The 6,000-nt window shown below is 37.1% G+C and overlaps 1 protein-coding gene across 1 annotated transcript in view; it reads left to right on the forward strand.

Annotated features, from left to right (window-relative positions):
• The window catches only part of COL25A1 (collagen type XXV alpha 1 chain), a 308,714-nt gene that overhangs the window by 85,772 nt on the left and 216,942 nt on the right, over positions 1–6,000 (forward strand). The gene's annotated exons all lie outside the window — the stretch shown is intronic.

A 6,000-nucleotide genomic window follows, 5' to 3' on the forward strand; every position in this document is an offset into this window, starting at 1 on the left:
CCCTCTGATGAGAGATCCCATAACGTCCTTTTTGCAGGTGTATATCTCAGTCAAAATTCTAGATCTGCTTAGATCTGAGTCACTGCTGTTTTGGTGTTTTCCATAAAACAATTCACAAAGTAATTTTAGGAATATTTCGCCACTCCCTAAAAATGCCAATTCAATTACTACAATGTTTTTCCATATTTCTGTGTGTGATTATCTAAAAGGAATTTTTATAACAAGTATTTTTTGCTTATTCATCTTAAAATGAGGACCACAAGTTACTTTCTGCATGCAGAAGGTCTGTGTTTTTTCCTTTAGGCTTTATTTGTAATCTTTAGTTAAATAGCTTTCCCACCTACCAGACTGCTGCTTGCAGCTTCTCTTTTCCTTCTGCAGCTGTTTTTCCTGTAGACTCTTCTCATGCCTACTTGACCACATTCCCTGTCAGGCAGCATGCTTAGTACCTTAATGCCAAGTCTGCCCAGAAGGTTCCCACTTGTAAAACTTCCACCTATTTGCAAGCGTTTTGCTTGCAAAGACCATCAGTTCAATAACCTATAACTCTTCTTTATACCTGTATTTTCCCTATATTCCATCTTAATTTTTCCATGACTGCTTCTTGCAGGTAGTGCTGTTAATGGAGTTTTGTACAGAGTTTTTACTTACMAAACTGTTTTTATTTGTCTGCTTGTTGATTTAAAAACAGACTTAAATCCTGTCTTTACCTTTGCTCTGCCAGTGTTCTCCACTTAAGTTAGAGTGCAAAGTAAAACGTTTTACATTGAGCATAGCTTACATCGAGCTACGCTGTGCAAAAGTGACTGCAGTAAATAAGAGTTGGCAAAGCTAGCTTTAAAACTAGCAAGCTGAATACATATATCTGTGCTGGGTCCCTGTAGTAACAAGTTTKTACCTGTGTGTCACTTCAGTCACAAATAAGTATACCCTCAATCTTTATTTCTTCACTGCTACTGTGTAGCTTCTTGCTTTCCTTTTCTTCCTTCTATTTTCTCTTTCTTCTTCTTCGCTCTCCAATAAATAGAGGCATCCTGCATGGTGCTACTGCCGTGTTTTGTTCACTTCAGTAACGGTGAGAACACCACCACTGCAGGGCTTGTCAAATGATCTGTGTTACCATCTCTTCTGGTCTCTGATATGTCTCATGCTGTTTTTCTGATCTCCAGGTCAACTTGTTCTAGCTCTTAAGAACAGTAATCTTTCATGGCTTTGCATATTCAGTCATAACTGTCTGCTAATACTTATTATCAGATCCCTTGTCTGTAACTGCTTGAACATATCTAAATTGTGGTTATATGCCTTTTTTTTGTAATGTAACTCATATACTACAAGCAAATTACAAACCCTATTCCATTTTAGATATAGGCTTTTTAAGATTTTTACATTCTTATTACATTTACAGTGTGAAATACCTAGGAAGTCAAGGTAATAACTGGTTACTAGTACATTTTTATAATATCGGGAAGTCAAGAGTGTGTGCAATTAAATCCACAGTTTGAAGTGAACAGGGTTCCTAGCTATACCCTCATTTCTTTGAAATGAGGGCTTTTGTTAAAACAGAGGCCTTTGAGATTAGAGCGCAATTAAGAAGTGTAAGTAAAGATTTTTAAATGTGGATTCGTAACTGGATATAGAGTCTTCCACTCCTGGGTCACCAGTTCAGTTCTATCGCAGGTCAGTAGTCACTGAATCCTGGTACCATCTAACAGCTGGTGCTTTATGTGAAATGAGTAGCCTGTCTTAGTTCAGTTTGTAGTGAACAGGTGTCCACGTTACAGAAAAGTTACTACTACAATTGTTAGCTTAGCTGGCAATCTCTGCATGGAGGCAAAAAGCTGGGTAGCTTTAGAATTAAACTGCCCTGTAGTTCTTAAGCCTTCATTTGAAGAAATTCTTTTTAAGTTCATTTGTAGGTTTGACCTCATATTTTCTTCCTATGCTGCAAATAAGGGGAGCTAGAACAATCAATATGGCAGCCAAGAGCAATATGTCAGAAACACAAAATTACCTTTATAAAAAGAAAAGTTAGCTGATAGCCTGCTCTACAGATCCAAAATTTAGAAAGCAACCATTATGAACATTTAGATCTTTTTATGCTCTACAGTGTTGCTATTAAAACTTAAACAAGGCAGCCAAAGGAGAGGAGAAAAAAAAAAAAAAAGAAAAAAACAGTAGTTTTTTTAGAAATTTTTGTTCTCTGTAGTTCTCATCCAGTAGTGTCTCCCAGGTCATTTTTCTCCGTTCCCCACTAAAGCCTGGTATTTTGGGCAGGGATATACTCTGCCTATAGGTGACAGTCTGACAGATGAAAATACGAAAAATTAAAAATGAAATGCTGTAGTCATAGAAATACAGAATTAAATAGTTTTACCTTAAACTCAGTAATTTATGATACTATGAATCAGTCATCAGAATCTGTCAAATCTGTCAGCCTGTGATTTTTTTTTTTTTTTTTTTTTTTTTTTTTTTTTTTTTTTTTGTAAGATGCTTCTTTTCACATAGAGCTGCCATTACAGTGAGGTTTTTCAGCCCACATCGTTTTGTCCCAATGCAACAAATGTGAGCTTCTGAGCTGAGCATGACAGGACCCATGCGTTCCTGGCTCGCACACCCAGCGAGCACAAGAAAACATGCCCCTCGAGTCGGGGCTTCCAGCAGACATCGCCTGACTCTGCACTGCCTCAAGCACGCAGCCCTGAAAGTTTACAGGCTAGTACTGGTGCGCTGGGGAACAAGAAGAATGTCGTGAGGACATGCAGTAAAAGGTGGCCTCACAAGGGCACAGTGTTACACAGTTTTTCTTCAGCCTAACAGGTGGCTTGTCAACATAACTGTAATTTTATATAGAGGTATTCAGAAGCTTTAGGGACATAGACTATGGCATTTCAATTATGTCCATGCCTTTGATACTGGCGCTGCAGTGCTGGGAATGGTATGGCACTATTTAAACTCAGTGTATGTCAGTGTTGGCTGTGTGGTTGTGTGCCTGGTGCCAGCTCAATGCTTTCTTGTGTCAATGACTGCTCGTGCTATGCATGTAGGAGGCAGCTGTAGTAGTAAAGCTTGGGTTTCGTGGATTTGTTGATAATATGGATAAACACCATGTTACAAGCATCAGAGTAAAAAAGTCTCCTTCCTAATGCATAAGATTTTGTAGGCTTAAAAAATGAGCTCAATAAGAGGAGAGATAACAGCACATGGTTTAAAGTATCACCCTTTATTAATGGTTGTGGTCAATGCAGGCTACATGTGTGTGTGTGTTCTATTTTTGCTGTCTCTCAAGATCAGCTACATTGCACCCTGTGCAGCCTTTAGAAAGAAAGGACACTTGTTTGCTTTGAAGACCCTCTAGGTTCAAACCAACAAACTTGAAAGCCTTAAGACTCCTTTAAAYTGTTAAAGAATATTCTCCATTTTTAGTTTTATGCAAATAGTTTCTCTCTTGTTTTGACTGAGTAGCTCTGCTGACTTGATTGATATCAGTAGACTTGAAGAGTCTGGTTATGGATATCTGTTTTTCTTTCTGCCACACCATCACTACAATAACACAGTGATACTTTGTGTATTTAATGTCTGCTAAAACCTCTGTAAGAGATGTTAACTAGGAATGAGCTTGATACTGCTTCATTTAAATTGAGCAGTTTTTTGTTGCTGATGTCAAAGGCAATGGGTATGCCTCTGTGTCTTTTTAAAAAGTATGCTCTAGCTGGAATAGTATCAGATTGTTAATTTATAGTTACTGAAGTAAATAACAAGTAATCAATCCCAATGCCTAGTCATTATTTTACTCTTTCTAAAATTTAGTTTGGTGGATTGCTTATGGTCTACTATGTACTCAATACTTATTTCTCCTCTTTTCACTTGCACCTTCTTTTGATACTTTGGCAGTTGTAAGAAAAAGGAGTGATCACTTAGCTCTTCTCTGGTGATAGCTGCAGCCCTAAGAGCAGAGATGTGGCATGAAAAATACTAACATCTTTGAAATGGAATAAATTTCAAACACCTACCCGTTACCAAGCCTCGAGTCTAGAATTTGGAAGAAAGAAAAGATTGGGCTTTTTGAGGATACACTAGAAGCAATGCAGATGTGGGGAATAGAGCAGTGTAATAAAACATGATTATTGTTGAGGAAGACAACCTTCCCCAATGGTTAGGGTTGTAGGAACAACATTGTTTCTTCCTATCTGTTTAAAGGCACCCTCTTAAAGGACAGGAGCACCAGAAAAGAAGATAAACACGAAACACCTGTGCAGTGGAGCAGTGCTCACTGCTTTCCACCTTGCCCCTCTGTTATGCTCAGCAGGGCAAAGAGGAGGATACTGAAGTTGCACCCTGACAGTGGATGCTCTCCTGTGATTTGGAGTGGCCTGAATGCCCAAAGACACGGACCAGAGTTGTTCAGCAGGAGAACTGTGAGCTAAAAAATAGATACTAATGTTAGCTCTTGTAATATATAACAAGATGATAAATTATAGATAACCTACTTCCTTCTACATAAGGTGTTGCGGACTTTGTGTAGTATTTGCAGTATGAGGAGTAGGATTGCTCACTGCTGTGCCTGATGCTACACATCTGAGTGTTCATCCTGTGCTAGTCATAGGTACAACAGGCTGTTTCAGTTTTTGTGAAAACTAAAATCTGGCATAGTGAGGAGCTGTGAACTTTGGAATAAAAAAAAMCCATTTTTTTGAGACTTTTAGCATAACAGTTTCTGGATGTTGACCAAGCCTTTTTTGCAGGCCTTTCTCTCCAAGAACAGACTGAGGATTGCAGGTTTATGATTTATCTGAGAATTGAGAGGGTTACCTCATTGACTATTTCTGCAACATGTGCTATTTCTATACAAAATGATTTATGGTTAGTAGAGTAGTCAGAAAAGGTTGAAAAAAACCCGATAGCAATCTCTAAGATTAATCAGGATATCTTCACCGGAACTCAGATAATTGTATAACTTTGTGCCGTAACAGGTTTTTTTTCAAATGTAACCTTTTCACTCTACTGTGTTTGAGAGCACTTAAACAATTTGTTCCCCTAACAAGGCCACATGCCTTCAAGGAAACCTTTCTTTTATTGATAGCRTATACCTTTCAGGTATTTTATTGACAGTTTATATGCTTATATTTTAAAGGTTAGAAAGGGTATGCACAGGACTTTCTCTTTGCTTAGTGTTCCTACATAGTGGCTAATGATGCTGATAATTGCCTATGTCATCTGTAAATCTGTAAGTAACTCCATTTCCTCTAGTTTTCACTCAACACATTGAGGAGAAGGAGCTGTATACAATTTACATATCAGATGTTAAAATATTTTTAACTATCGTGAATGTCTGCCATTCAGCACCTTCCTATAGTCTTAATATTATGCATTTTCCTTAGTGAAGCTAGGAAAGGGAGCTTAATATTATTTATCTCTGTTGTGTTGTGGATTCAGTATCCATGCCTGAATATGAAAACTGGAAGAAAAGAAAATAATATTGAACACGTTATCATTTTTTTTCCATGAAAATTACTTATTTGGCATTTTGTATAGACTGCCCTAACTAGTACCATCTGCCAAACTCTATCAATCAGGTAGACTGCTCTCAGTTGCGATCGTTAGTGGTTACATTGCCATAAAGTTACTGTAGAAAGTGGTTAATGTATAATTACTGAAACCAGGTATAGCCTGTAAAACTGATAAGAAAAAAAAATATGTCTTCCTTTCATATGATAGTTTTTTCATTAACTATGTTATCATTAACAGAAGAGGATGAACTAAGATTTTTACTATTTATTTTTTCTGAAATAGAGACATCAAAATGTGGATTTTATAGATTTTTTTTTTTCAAAATGAACTTTTTTCCTTTTAAAGATCACTAGGTTAGCTGAGTAGAAGATATTTCGTATTCTTTAAAGATGCATGTTGCTTTAAAGGTAAAGAAAACAATAGGGAAATTGCAGCCTGTTCCTTATCTAAGTGAAAAAGATCATTCAGTGGTAGTGTGTTTTTTTTTTTTTT

The sequence above is a fragment of the Rhea americana genome, unplaced genomic scaffold (genome assembly GCF_003343005.1).
Source record: "Rhea americana isolate MKP2758 unplaced genomic scaffold, rheAme1 scaffold_106, whole genome shotgun sequence".
Classification (NCBI taxonomy): domain Eukaryota; kingdom Metazoa; phylum Chordata; class Aves; order Rheiformes; family Rheidae; genus Rhea; species Rhea americana.